This window comes from Ischnura elegans, chromosome 3, assembly GCF_921293095.1.
Source record: "Ischnura elegans chromosome 3, ioIscEleg1.1, whole genome shotgun sequence".
Classification (NCBI taxonomy): Eukaryota; Metazoa; Arthropoda; class Insecta; order Odonata; family Coenagrionidae; genus Ischnura; species Ischnura elegans.
The window spans coordinates 40,988,840-41,003,283 of NC_060248.1; the positions used below are offsets into that span (position 1 = coordinate 40,988,840).

The 14,444-nt window shown below is 38.3% G+C and overlaps 1 protein-coding gene across 2 annotated transcripts in view; it reads left to right on the forward strand.

Annotated features, from left to right (window-relative positions):
- Window positions 1-14,444, forward strand: part of LOC124155687 — a 98,609-nt gene that overhangs the window by 56,820 nt on the left and 27,345 nt on the right. For both annotated transcript variants that reach the window (XM_046529714.1, XM_046529715.1), the window contains exon 2: window positions 924-1,042. The gene's annotated coding sequence lies outside the window, so the exon portion shown is untranslated. The remainder of the gene's footprint in view (window positions 1-923; window positions 1,043-14,444) is intronic.

The following is a 14,444-nucleotide window of genomic DNA, read 5'->3' on the forward strand; positions in this document are numbered from 1 at the left end:
TTGACCTAAACTCCAGGAAATATTATAACATGCATTTAACGAGGTCAAGATAAGAAGAGAAAAAAATAAATATAATACCTTTAATTACCTGTGAATAGAAAAATATGATCACAATCAGCGTAATCCAAGAAATGAGAAAACTTGACAATGGAAGGGAGAGCTAGGTACGGCCGGGAAATGTCTATAAATTCGCGTTTGCATGCCGTGCGTTCGTTTAAGGGATATGTATAAGGAAGCCTATAAATCCAGTCTCATCGGCGTTCCTGGAATATTCCCTAGCCCACGTTACGATGATATATCGTGAGAGGATCACATCGTGCGCATAATGCAGTGTTCCCGGAAAACTTATCCTTTTGCATGTGTGCTTGAATGTCTGTAAATATCCTTTGACACCAAGGATTACAAGAAAAAAACAACTGCAATTGTTGGTCGAGTTATGATGGCTACTTTCTTATCCTGCTTCCCTATCTTGCCTTCTCTGCTCGCGAGTTAAGAAGCCAACTAATGGTATCCATGATGCATAAAATACAAGCCATTCAAGGATTATTCCCGTATCCTTGCTGATGCAAAAATGTTTAATTCCATCTATGCTAGAATTTTTTTATGCTTACTTTTTAAGAGCATTATATATTCAGTAACTAGAAACTTACTTAAGTTGTGATCAAAACGTCATGCCATTTTGCCGAATTCGTGTGTAGCCCAACACATTTTGTCGAGTATGGAAAAAGGCAAATAAATAAATTCGTATCATTCTTTACTTCAGACGCTTTACTCAAGCTGTTTTCATCTACTCATTCCGAATATTCGTGAGTTATCCCCATTGAATATATTTCAGCACATGCTAATAAAGTTAAAATATTCATTATGAAACCCACCATTTGTGAAATCTAAATATAACTAAGATCATTCCCTCCTTATTTCAGGAGACATCATCATTCGGCGTCAAGGTGGCAACAAATCAAGCTAACTCAACAAGGATTGGACAGATACTGGATAAAGGATACTATCCCAGTGAGCAGATCTGCTGAGAAGAACACTTGAGGTGAATATTTGAGCCGTAACTCGTGGGATATGTTTACCCTTGAACACATATTAGCTTCTGTAGCTTAAAAATTCCACAAAAATATGTCCGAATGATAGCTATAAATTAGGGATGACTCGATTCCAAGAGTTGATTCTCGATTCCACCGATTCTCGCGCACGGATTCGAATACGAGAATCGATCGCCTAAATTCGATTCCGATTCCATCGATTCCAGGAAGATAAATATTTTGAAAATGGGCGAAAAGCTTGGGGCATTAAGGCCACCGCCCTCCTGAGGCATTATGCAATGTACGTTGTTACGTTAACAAATTACGACTGAAACAGTTTAAGTGTGCATTATTTAATTAAAGCTGGTCATATATTACTAGCACTAATTCGCTATTTTTTAATAATATACTTCGGCCACTCCATTGCCTTTGTTAATTTCTTCCATTCGATGCTTAAATTTAAATGACAGCCATGCTGTTGAAAAATCAATATCCCAACGGTTAGTTTGAATAAGAATCCATGGAATCGGAATAGAGAATCGATTTGAAATAATCGGAATTGGAACGGAATCCAAAACAAATCGGATAAACTCATCCCTACTATAAATGTAAAAATGGATTTCCATAGACATATCAAACAAACGCATTTTCATTTGATCGGATGACCGTTTCATGTTCCCCGTCGTGTTTACGGTACGGGCCATCCAATGGGCAACATACAGCTATCCATCCCACTCCATCGGAATTGCCCGCAGCTCTTGGAGGCACGGGAAAAATTCGGATAGAGGGACGAAAAATACAGCTATCGCGAGCGGGCTCGAGCCTAACACGACTATTTTGCACCGGAGGGATTGGTGTAAACGATTCCAGATCCCAACGGACGCGGCGGGACGCTACGATTTGGACTAAATAGACGGCAGTAAAGTTTGAGGACGTGCTAGCACGTACGCTTTGGGAGGGGGTAGAGAGGGGAAGGAGGGAACGCGAACTTGATTTCAGTCCAATAACACGGAAAACAACAATCGTCTCCATCGCGATGTTTCCATCTCACACTCCCTATCCTTCGCTTCCATCCCGCGCAAAGTGGTGGGCAAAAAACCGTTGCAAACAATTGGACGAAATGACGAACGTAGGGCGAAGGAAGTTAAGAGATATGCGGAGCGGTCTTGGGGCTAAAAGTGTGCGATGATGAGCAGTAAGGGATGAGATCAAGGAAACACCTCGGCTCTCGCCTAGAAGATTATAAAATGAGGCTCTGGAAAGCTCTTGTGCAGTGTCATTCTGGGAGCGCGATTAAGGGGCAGGGGCACTCAAAAGAGAAATCTGAAGCGTGCATCCGGCAGAAAGGGAAATTTGATCCATAACGGGATACGGTAACCGCCAAGCAACGGCCGTAAGAGAGGAAAATATCCGAAACAGTTTTTCGAAGGTGTTTTCCATCCCTGAAGAGTCGTGACTAAACAACTGAAAACAAATAATGTTCGAATGTTTTTTTTTTTTAATAGCCAGCTTTCATTGATACCATCACCCAAGGGCGGATCCAGGGTACTTTCTGGTAGGAGGGGCACAAGGGTCTGACAGGCAAACGGTCTCCTCAAATTTGACGTTAAAAAAACATACAAAAATTACTGTACGAAATATTCTCTTTATTTTTATATGAATGTCATTAATATGAAAATTAAATGATTGAGGCTCCATCATATGCAAAACAAAACGAACGTAACGATAACTGTATTGAAAAATCTTGTCGCTTTTTAAGTGTCTGGGTAGCGGGGGGCACGTACCCCCTTGCCCTTCCCCTAAATATGCCTATGATAATATCAATTGATGCTAAAAATTAAAAATAAATTTATCTGCACAATTTTTGGTCAATTAAATGCTTATATTTTAAACGAATGCTTACGTAAGCCAAGCGAGGCCACCATGGCTCCAAATTCAAGCTCATAATTTGGCTTCAATTGCAGCCTTAATTTGGTACTAATTCAAAATGTAGCACGGTTATATGACAGCGGTTTATTTCTATCCTTATGATATGAAGAGATTTATGTTAGATTATTTTTATAGTTAGTAGTTAGTTTATTTTTCTAGTGGCAATTAATGTTTTTACAACGCTGAGCTCAGCATCCTCACTTGAGCCTTATGTAAAAGTTCTGATTTTCGTGGGATTTCCGATGTAGTTTCATTGAATATGGCAAGGAAAGCGCAATTTTTTTCATCAGTTGATTCAAAAAACTTTAAGAATATATTTATAATTTTGGACAGTGACGTTCCCCTCATGTAGGAGCCTCCTAAAAACTGCACCATGCATCTGTACCACAACGGATAGGAAGAGAAACGTCTAAAAACCTATAGTTGAAGAAGGGACGTTGGTGGGAGGGTTTACTCAATGCACCACTGCCTGTCATAATTCCTCTGCTTAGTCTTCATATAGATTAATAGGGCTTTAATTTATTTTGATTTGTTAACTTTATAATATCTAGTTCGGGCACTATTTATGTTTGGTATTCCATCCAGTTCCTTAAACTAAACTCATTTGTAAATACTTAGAATCGGAAAAAGTATTTTTAAACTAAAATTTACATTTTTGGCACCTTTTTACTTTTCGGAGGGATTTGGAGACTGAAAAAACACAACGCCTATTAGTTATCGGAGGAAGGAGTCAAAAGAAATACCGAGTATGGTCACGTGGTTCAATTATATCCAGAGGGAAGGAGACTTTCTCAACATCCAATGGAATGACGAGTATCATTATTCATTTGATTCTTCGAGGAAAAATGTCCAGTTTGGTGATAGAAATAGTGACTAGCTGAAGGCAGAGTGTTCATAATTTTAACTGAGTGCTATATACACTATTATTACATATGTACATATTTTAACTAAGTACACAGACAGAGATTAATGCAAACTCATTAACCTTGATCCGTTGTATCACTAACGAAGCCATGGAGACGGGATAACTACTTATTAATTTCCACGTCCACCCTGGCCTATTTTTTTACCTTTTTATGGTATTTCTTTCAACGTAGAAGTAATTAATTATTAGTACAAGACAAACGTCATTGGGTCAAGGTAAATATAGGTGAAAGCAACTTCTAAGATGACTCTTCAACAACACTAGTATCATTGCGTCGTTTTAAACTGTTCTAACTTAGAATATATTAGCTGTCTCTTAAATACTATCATAATCTCGTTTGCACCGCATCAATGGTCGCAGATACCCATATTCGTAGTGTACAAGGTAAAAATTGACTCGTCAAAAGAGGTGAATTTTGTTCGAGCCAGGAGAGACGATTCAAAAGACGACGAGGAAGTGTCCCCGATTGAGTTCAGGGCTATCGTATTATAGAGTCGAAGCTGGCCGCAGCGACTAGTTTCCCTTATGAGGTTAATACGAGAGGTCACCACTCTTCCGCACCAGAGTGAAGATATCTTCCGCGAAAGTGAATATCTTCATGAATGCCATGGAGTGCTTCATCGTCTTAAGATTCAGTGTCGCGGAAGGCGTGCTTGAATCGCTCGAGGCTGATTCCGGTACGGAATGATCCCGAACGTCCCTTGCTTCATTGTCGGCTCTTTCTTTGGTTATGCATTTTAAATAGTCTCGAACCAGTCATGGTCACTGTCTCCCGAAGTCCTAATAAGTCTTTGCAGAAGGGCTTGCGCAAGCGCTTCTGCATAAGTCCTTCCGATAATGATCCTCAAGAACGAAATCAATATACCCCAATGCGTATGTATGCTTTGCATTTAGTACCCATGGTATTCTTATTCCCATATCGATGAAATTAAAGGGAGGATCATTTAAGCTTAGGTGAAAATGGCACTCCTGGCCAAGTATAACGAAGAGAGGAAACATTTTCCCTCAGAAAAAAAATAAATGTAAACCATATTTTAAAAACTTTGGTGACCTAAAATATGGAAAAATTGAGATTGAGAGAAACGGATTGTGAGATAAAATAATGTAACGATGATATAAAGATTTATTTTAATAACCCATCTCTTTTTTCGCACAATGAAGCTGAATGTCGTAGATAAAGGAAAAATGAATAGAACTCGAAAAAAATAAGAACTCATCGGAGCTGAGTTTTGGCGCAATACGGGAAAAAACTTAAGCAATCTTTTATCTCAAGGGGACTATATAGTGGGAGGCCCATTCCAACCAATAAGAAATTGATTTATAATAATAAAAATAATAGAATAAGAAAATTTTCCGCAGCATGGCGATAAGTGCAGCTTGAACCACTTCTTTTTCCAATATTTTATTGTATGTTGTTTGCAATAGCTAGGAATAGCATTAAAAAATTATGAATTTTAAATATCACATCAGCAAGAAGAAAAATGTCGGTAAGCATTCCCTATTATAACATATTTTCCCATAAAATTCTTATTTATTCATCTATCTCCAGCTTCCCCGTAAACGTCACATAGAGGCCTTTACAACGGTAGGATTAACAAAGCACGACACCAACAGCCATGCCCTAGATATGGACCACCTACCCAGGCGGGATTCGAACCCGCGACCTACGGTTTGGCAGGCGAGGTCTTTGCCCAACCGCCACCGAGACAGGCCAACTCTAATCGTTTTGTCCGTCAATCACACAAGTGGCGACTTTAGTTATCCCATTCAAATGCCCGGTGGATGACAATGCATCTAAAAGCCGACTAAAGGAACTTCTTCTGTAATAGGTATCCCTGTTTTATCTTCTCAGGGAACAGAAGGAAATGAAAATTTAAAGGTGGATTCTAACGCATGCTATTGACCATCTTATAAAAAAAAAATTTTGGGAGAGAGACAATAGAACAGTCACTTACGTCACCCAAGGCGCCAGCATGCTTTTCTTTTCACGGTGGTTTCGAGCGACGGAGTCCGGTTCCAACATTTGAGACCTATGACTCACGCTCATGGGACAAGAGACATCCTTCTCAGGCAGGGTCTCTCTGAGAACCACAAGAATCTGTCGGAATTTCCTCTGCTTATTATATAGCCTGGAAGCATTGAGATTGGTAAGTTATGAAAGAATTATAACTAGGATCAGCACATTTCTGCTTGCAAAGAAATGCAAATCCATAGTTCGTGCTATTAAAATTCAATTTTATTTCGTTGACTGAAGCTATATAAACCAACTGATTTGAATAGCCTCCGTTAACGAAAAAAACTTGATTGCTTCAAGAACGTATCTCATGCTAGACGAATCTGCAATACCACTAATAAAAACAGTAAGAGTTATATGCGGAGGTATCCCAGTATAGTCCACCAAACACAAGAAATATGCTTCGGTTTACATAATTTGCCATGGCATAACTTTTTCTAGACATTAATTCAGGCTGTATTTTATGATTTTGAATGCCATTTTAACTAAAGCCATATTATTTATTTCCTGTTTCACTGAAGGAAAATACTTTGTAATAAATGTTTTGATAAATTTTCTTAGCTATATCTTGTGAATTTACAGGTATAATTGACAAAAATTTAGAAATTATTGAGCTATTCAAAAGGGCTTATTTCTTGGCAAATTATCAAACTAGTCAAAAAACGCTAGATTATTTTTCCTCAAATTATTTTTTTAATTTTTAAGTATTTTTTAATTTAGGGTACGTTTTTTATCGATAAATTTACCATTCCGCCATATTAATATCTGCTGAACAATTAAACGTCAACAAAGCACAAATGCAAGGGGTAGCATATTCTCCATCATCTTATTAATTTGAAAATCGCAGACATCAGAAATCTTCTGATAGCTAAATGGCTGCGGTAATTTGACCGGCAGAGGGCAGTTTTGTTAGTTTGAGCGCATAGGAATTATGGCTCTTCCATTTCGCCGTAAAGGGATGATTTCTCAAGCATGCAAACAAATCTTTGACTCTAAGTGCAGTCGTATACCACGTGACTTAATGCATCAAGAATGCTGTATTGCTTCCCGCGGAAAACTTAAACCAACTCAAGGGCAACGCCTTGACTCGGGATTATTACGGTAACAGAAATTTTTGCCCATTTCCGACGTATCTGCTGGAAATGAGTCCTATTTCAAGCACCGTTTGTTCTCATGGCCACAAATCGCAGCACAGCACACGTGGTGCAGCTCCAATCGAAACTTTGGACCTAAGTCTTGGAAATTACTTACACCAATCTAAAGGCCCATACGACGGCCTAATTTTAAGCCCATTTCTGAGCTTGCCAATGCCAACTGCCGGCGGGAATAGCGGAAATTGTACCAGAAATAGCTCGACGGTTAAGTTCCCATTGCTGCCTCTGATAAGAGGATATTCACATAGCAATAAATTTATTTTTTGATTCTCCAAGTTCTCGATATAATTGAACAATACTGCCACCTACTTTCTGAATGGGTTACATAGGAATGATTTCCTTTCATGAATATAAGCGTGCAAAAGGCAGAATGGAAAACGTTGTTCTAAAACTAGAATTCTTAAAAGATAACCTTAGTTAAACCCACGTCATCTTCAATTAAATGCTATTCAGGATTGGGCATTAAGTTTTTGCCTTTGACTACACTAAGGCCTGCCTAAGTCACTAACTTATCGCTCTCATCCTCTCTGACACTGTCTGCCAGGCGTATTTTCAGGTTACATACAAATGCATCAAATTAGTCGGCATTGACGTGATAAAAATAGCCATGTTTTATACGAAATAAGCCATGTTGTAGCAGCATCAGGGATCAGGGAATCATTGTTAACTCGAAAAGTGGCCTGCAGCATTCCCCCATTACTTATGGAGTGAAGAGTAAATATGAATAGTCGTTCGCCATGTCCCACAAGAGACACGAGGGAATTGTATTCATATGAATCGGTAACTGCAGAAAGACATCATGTCCAAGTTGAACGATGTCTCTCTTTTTTTATTTTAGTTGTTGATAGGTGCAAGACTAAACGTTTCCTACTAAAAGGAAACATGTCCTGCTAATAACACCGAGTATATGTTCGCGTAAAATGTTTCCTTTTAGGAGGAAACGTTGCGTCTTGCACCTCGAAACAACTTAAAGAAGAAAAAAGCAAAATCGCCCAACTTGGACATGATGCCTTTCAGTAGTTAGCGATTCATATAGGTGAAGAAGATCGGGGAGTAGGATAGGGTCGTCTTTTACTGTCGCTGAGTAATCAACAAGCACGTCTGGCTAGAGACGGTTGCTAGGCTACAATGAATAGTCAGTTAAGAGATAAAATTCTACACGCTCCTATGCTTAGTGAGTAAAATAAAGAGCCGTACCCACAATGGAAATATTCTGCCACAGGCATGAAGATCTATTGGAATTGCTCGGGGAAACGTAGTGAGGAGATTCAAACCCGTCGCGTTCTCATGTGTTGTGGTTAAAGTTTCCCTAAGTTCGCCATAAACGGCGATACTAAAAAGGATGAAAATGATATGGAAGAGATTTGAGACGGTTGCTAACGGGGAGACAAGTGATTCTCGGCAATTCCATTTCCATGGGCCAATCTTTGCCTTCCCCTCTTGCCTTGCGGTTTGAACCCAAACTTATTACGATGCCAACTGAATTCACCCTCGGGCCATTTCGGAGCCTTCGTTACGCTCCCGTTTGTGGTGCGCTGCGGTGGGTGTGCCGTTGTCTTCGGCGAAAGCAAAGCAGACGCACATAGTGGATTGGCGAAATGATGACGGATTTACCGCTTCGAAGCACCTCTCATTTATTCGCGGGCAAGAAAGATTAGGCTCGAAATTTGAAAAGAGAGAGAACTCAAGAGAGGTATATTCGCTCTGAGCTCATCGTTGTACGCCTACAAATGGCGAGAAGCATTTCAGAAAGACTTTTACCGCACCACATCAATGCTTAAGATCTTTCAACTTGGAAAGAGCATCGCAAATACATAATCAGCTTTCATCGAGCTAAAAACAACTTTCCCTAGGGCATGCACTACATTCTCTTTTCTTCTTAAGTGCTCTTTGAAATGTTCCCTGCGATATTTGTTATAACGAACAGCTCTCTTGACCGGTTTTCCTTATTTTTTGTCAAGCCTTATTCCATTGCCTTCCGGAAGTTGTTACCTCATTAATCCTGTACGTATAAGAGGGTCTTGGGAAACGTTTCCGAAATGATGGCACGTGGCTTTTAATGCCCTTTTAGAATTTACTCACTGCACAAACATAAGCAACATTTACATTAATACCAAATTCATTCATATATTTGAAAAGGCCAGGCAAACGTGGTGTTAAGATACATATTTCCGTCCAATTTCTTAGTCAAATATCGTAATGGCCTGGTGAAAAGTTACTGTCCTTGTGTGCAGGAATTTTGGGAAATTGAAGAAATACTTATAGCATGATGATTCGATTTTTATCGTTGTGAGTTTTACAAATATTTAACAGCATATTATTTTATCGAAGCACCTACATGCTATCTTTGGCAATTATCATCGTAAAAATAATATAGAGTTGGGTACATCAGCCCAGGTGATGCCATTTAAGTTAAGTTGACGAACGTTATAAAGGCACGAAATAGGCTCTTAGGCACGAAAGTAAATGTAACTGAGGACGTGCTTATTTATTGCCACATTACCGACATCACTATTTGGCCTTGAAATCGGGGTTTTCATAATATTTAACTACTAAAAATACACTAACATCCACACCCCAGATAGGAGCAACCTAACCAGGTGAGACTTGAATCTGCGACCTTCGGCTTACCCTCACGCCTGCCTTCGAGGCCGACACATACGTAACATGTGTAACGTGATTTGAGTTAAATAACAAAATTCCCAAGTTTGACTGCCATTACGCAGGGCAATTTTCCGCAGTCATTCCTTTTTTATTCTTTCAAGCATATTTTAAAGTATTCCTTGGTGAAAAGAGATTTTTTTTCGGGATTAAAGGACCTAATCTGCTTATAAAGCTATGACCAGATTCACGTAAAACCCACTCACAAATATCATAAAATCACAGATTCCGATAAAAATAGCATGAGCTGTACATTTTCCGGACTGGAATTTCACATGCAATCAGGTCGAAGTAATCAGGCTAACAGTATTCACCTGCCAGTTCATACCTTTATGAAGAAAATGGCAATTTTCCACTGTTTGAGGATCACCATTTTCTATACCAGTATTCGCATATTGCAGTATTCGATTACCTTGACTATATGATTAAAATGCAAATCTATACAACGATAAATTACTCGATTTTCACTCACAGAATTAATTATCCCTCTCAAGTGATTTTCAAACTCTAACAAAGCCACACAGATATAGCTCAACGTTCAGAAATTCCATTGTCTCCTCCTCACTTTTATAGGTCTAATAAAACGAAAACGCCACACGCTATAAATGCTTGATCTTTTAAAGATAAGCCGAGTGATTTTCAGTAATACTAAGCGTTGCGGCACGTTTGCCCGTAGGCGTAAGTGCTTACGAAAAACTCTGAACCGAATCTTATCTGGATAGTTCACAAAACCATTACCGTGAGAATTTGCCCATAAGGGCACTGAATTGCTCGTAATTCCATAGAACGCTTTTGCGGACACGGTTTTGAGACCTCGGGTAGAAAGAAACGCGAACTACGCGAAATATCAAAAGTGCCAATTTGAAATTCTGCGAACGACCTGGGGGTATGCATAACCTAGTGCCTGATGCTAATTTCATGGAAAACGGCGAAGAGCGAAATTTTTAAGTCCCTCTGAGCTCAGCAGGCATTCTGTTGGAAATAAAACGGTTTAAAATAAAATTCCTGTAATAACCGCTCATTTAAATCCGTTCCCATTTGTACCAAGCCCGAGGTGAATGTGGGGGTGTAATATGGGCGTAACGGCACTCCTCACGTGGTAATAGACGATTCAAAAAAAAGAGAGAGTGAATTCTCATTCCCGAGAAAGTATGAAACTGGAGGTAGAAGACAAGAGACTCGAGATGTAAACAGAGAAAGAACTTGCATCTAAGTCGCCATTTTGCAAAAAAAAACTTCTTACATAGAGGAAATAAGGAGTGGAACGAGCAATCTGAAGATGTTTTTAAGATCTTTCGCACAAATAATAAAAATTTTAAGAATGAGTGTTCATTTATTGTTGGTTGATGCTTTTGTGGTTTATTAAGGTGAGCTTGAAATTGGTTTATTTGGGTCAATCTTCACCTGTTAGTTCTATGATATTAGAATTAATATATTTTTTATGCTTTTGGTGTATTTGCTGCCTCTTCACTTTGTTCTTAGATAGTTTAACTTGCCATTCATTTGTTTAAATCTTATGCTGCCACTACGCAATAGCCTACTTATAGCAAAATGTAATAAATAAATTAATATATTGCGTTACATATTACCATTGAAAGCGACTTGATCAAGGAAGTTGAGTCAGGAAAAACCCTGAAGAAATGAAGAAAATAAATAAAATAACCAGAGAAACAAGGCACTGCATGTAAAATTATACGTTTTGCCGAGACTTTGCTCGATATCTTGTATGGCAAATTATTACAACGACATGCAAGGGTAAAAAGGTAAACCTGCATGAAATAAGCTACCATTTTCGGAATTAAAAGATAAATAATTTTCATTCCATATGTTCGGGAAATTGATCCATTTTTCATTGAGTTCCGATAGGCTTTACAGTTCATATTCTTCACGAACTAGAAAAAGTAAGTGCAATAATTCCCATGAGGGCAATAGCGCATGTATTTACTGAAAATTCATTTTTCATTGAATAAAACGGAACAAATTGGAGGCATTACTTCAAGATTTTTCGCATCTAGCGACCTACTCTTACAATGCCAAGTTCCTGATTCAAAGTAGTTCCTTTGCTTATTCTAAGATTACTGTTAGCTTGAATATATTTCTTCGTTAGAGGCATATTGAAGATATTTGTCCTTTTGTTCAGCAATTCATTTCGAAATATTTTATTTCATTAAAAAATAAAATGGTGTGCTTTGAACTTTTTTCATAGTGAAACAATTACTAAGAGAAAATCCAATATTTCACCATATCAAAATCCATTGGAAGGAAGTGGCTGATAATACACTCAGCGGCTATATTTTTGCAATATTATTCGCGTTGCGTCTTCTTATTTATCATTCTTCGGCTTAGATAGTGGTAAGCACAATCCTACCGAGGCTTCGCGCAACTTGTAAGCACACAGTGACTACGTAGTTACCCATTATTCGGGCAAGTCAAGCAGCACAAAGAAGCACCTCACGGGCATTAACTTTATAACCATAATATATAACCAGGTAAAAGTAAAAAAATTGGTTTAGAAAGTAGGCATCGTTTTCCGACATTGCTAGTCTTCAGCACGCTCCAAGATTGCAATTACAATTTCCTCATTGGGGTTGAAGGAAAAAAAGACGGTCACCATGTAATTACGACCTCACGGAAGAGAAACTAGCGAAACGTGATAATGAACATACAACACATCGCTCTCCATGACGAAGGTAGTAAGGAAGACGCGCTTACGTTATGTTCTCCGTGGGATTAATTGAGACGCTAGCTTCTCCTCTTTAATGTTGTTAACGTGAACCTGCGGTGAAATTAGGCCCCACACTCATGAAGCAAGAATGAAGAATCTTGTTAGATTTCTTCGAGCGCCTCGGCTACTTTCTCCCACTGCGTTCTTACACTGCAAGAACAAGCTGGGACCTTGATAAAATGAAACAAGCAAGTGCACGAGCGTATCTTAGTTTCTAAAATTTTAACTTGTCATCTTCACGAATACTCGAAGATAATTTCGGATAAAAACTATTTAACACAAAAAAATTTACATTAGTAGTTCATCCATCGTCCTAAAAAGGATGCATTTCTTTAATTAACCAAATAGGGTCAATATATTTTTACCTTACAAAGAGATGTTGGGCAATAAATAATAGCTTCTAATAATAAAGCATACTACAACGCAGTTGCAGATTTATAGCCGGCATTTGCAGGAAAAAAATGAATATGCCAGGTGCATAAATTTTAACTCTGGGATTGATGGCCTCTGAAAGACGTTCTAGCAGAAGCTTAAAGGAATCTCATGCTGTCACAAAACGAATTTCAAACAATCTTAAAGTAAAACTGTAAAAATTAAGATGATTTTTCTGCAGTTTCGTAAAAATATTTGCCAAACACCCGTTCATTCACAAAGGTCGATGGCCCCTTTATTTCATAAATTGTAGGTGAACCTGCGTTTCGGTAATATTACTCAGGTGCAATTTTCCTTAGAGTTATATGCGATAAAATTCTACAGCCCCATACCTATTCTTTGTCTCTTGAGTTGTCTTTTTCGATGTAAATTCAATAAACGGAAATGCATTCAGAAGCAAAGAGACATTTTTAGACAAAATAGCGATATATTCTATGGCTAAATAAAGGCAAAAAATAATGGTGAATTGCTTTGAAAGATTAAATATAAAATTCAATCTACGATTTAAATAAGGCTGAGAGACGATTTGTCGATTTTCACCTTAATTTGATCCACTAGAAAAAGTAGGAGGGTCATCAGACACCATCAAAACTATTATGTGTATTATTTTGCGTAAAAATTAATTTAAATACCTTACTCTGTAAAATTTTAATGAGTGAACACCAATTAAACATGCCATCTCCATGAAATTATACATAATTCCTGCAGCGTTTCATATCTCTCGTCATGGAAGGTGTGGCTGACAAATCCCATTCACAACCCCTCGGCATGGCCCAGCGTCATGAAGGATGTAAATTTATACGCCAGAGATGACTGCCAAATCACGCTCACATGTTCACTTGAGATGCTCCTCTTGATGCCAAATTAATGGCCAAAACCGATCATCCAGACACTTTGTTCATGCCCATCCTATCCTGGCCTTCATTCCAATGCCTTACGCTCCTCAAATGAAAAGTGACTCCCGAGGCATAATCGTCCTTCCTCGGCTCCATCTCTTATTCGCTTCTTTCACTTGTCCTTTACCAGTCCTTTTTGGGATTCATGATGCAGCTCATCTCCTCCGTTTTATCTATTTTCCATCCAAGGATATTTCGGACTCAAGCTTGGCGCTGCATCTGATTCAGTGTGTCGGCTTGGATCTTTGTGGTTTAAACCTTTGAGATTCGAAAATTTTATTTTTAATGTTTTTGCAAACACGTTTTGAAGAAATTCTCACTAAACTGGAATATTTTTCTGCGTAGGGTTGAGGTAACTTGCTGAGTTTACCCAAAACAAACGCAAGAAAAGCAAAAAAAATAGTTTGCAGGTAAAAATATTTTCGATTTTAACCGTAATTATGAAAACTAAACTTGCCGACACAAATGGCCCTTCATTTACCATTGTATTGCTGTACCAATTCTAAAGTTTGCATTGATTGTAGGGAAAGGGGGACACAAAGATGTCTTTTACTTACCCTTAGAAGTCTTTTACTAATATAAGGAGTTGAATTAATGAGATTTCAATAGCCTGCTTTGATGTTAAGTTCCTCTTTTTCTCCCGGATATAATAATGTACACCAACTAGAGTCTGATAG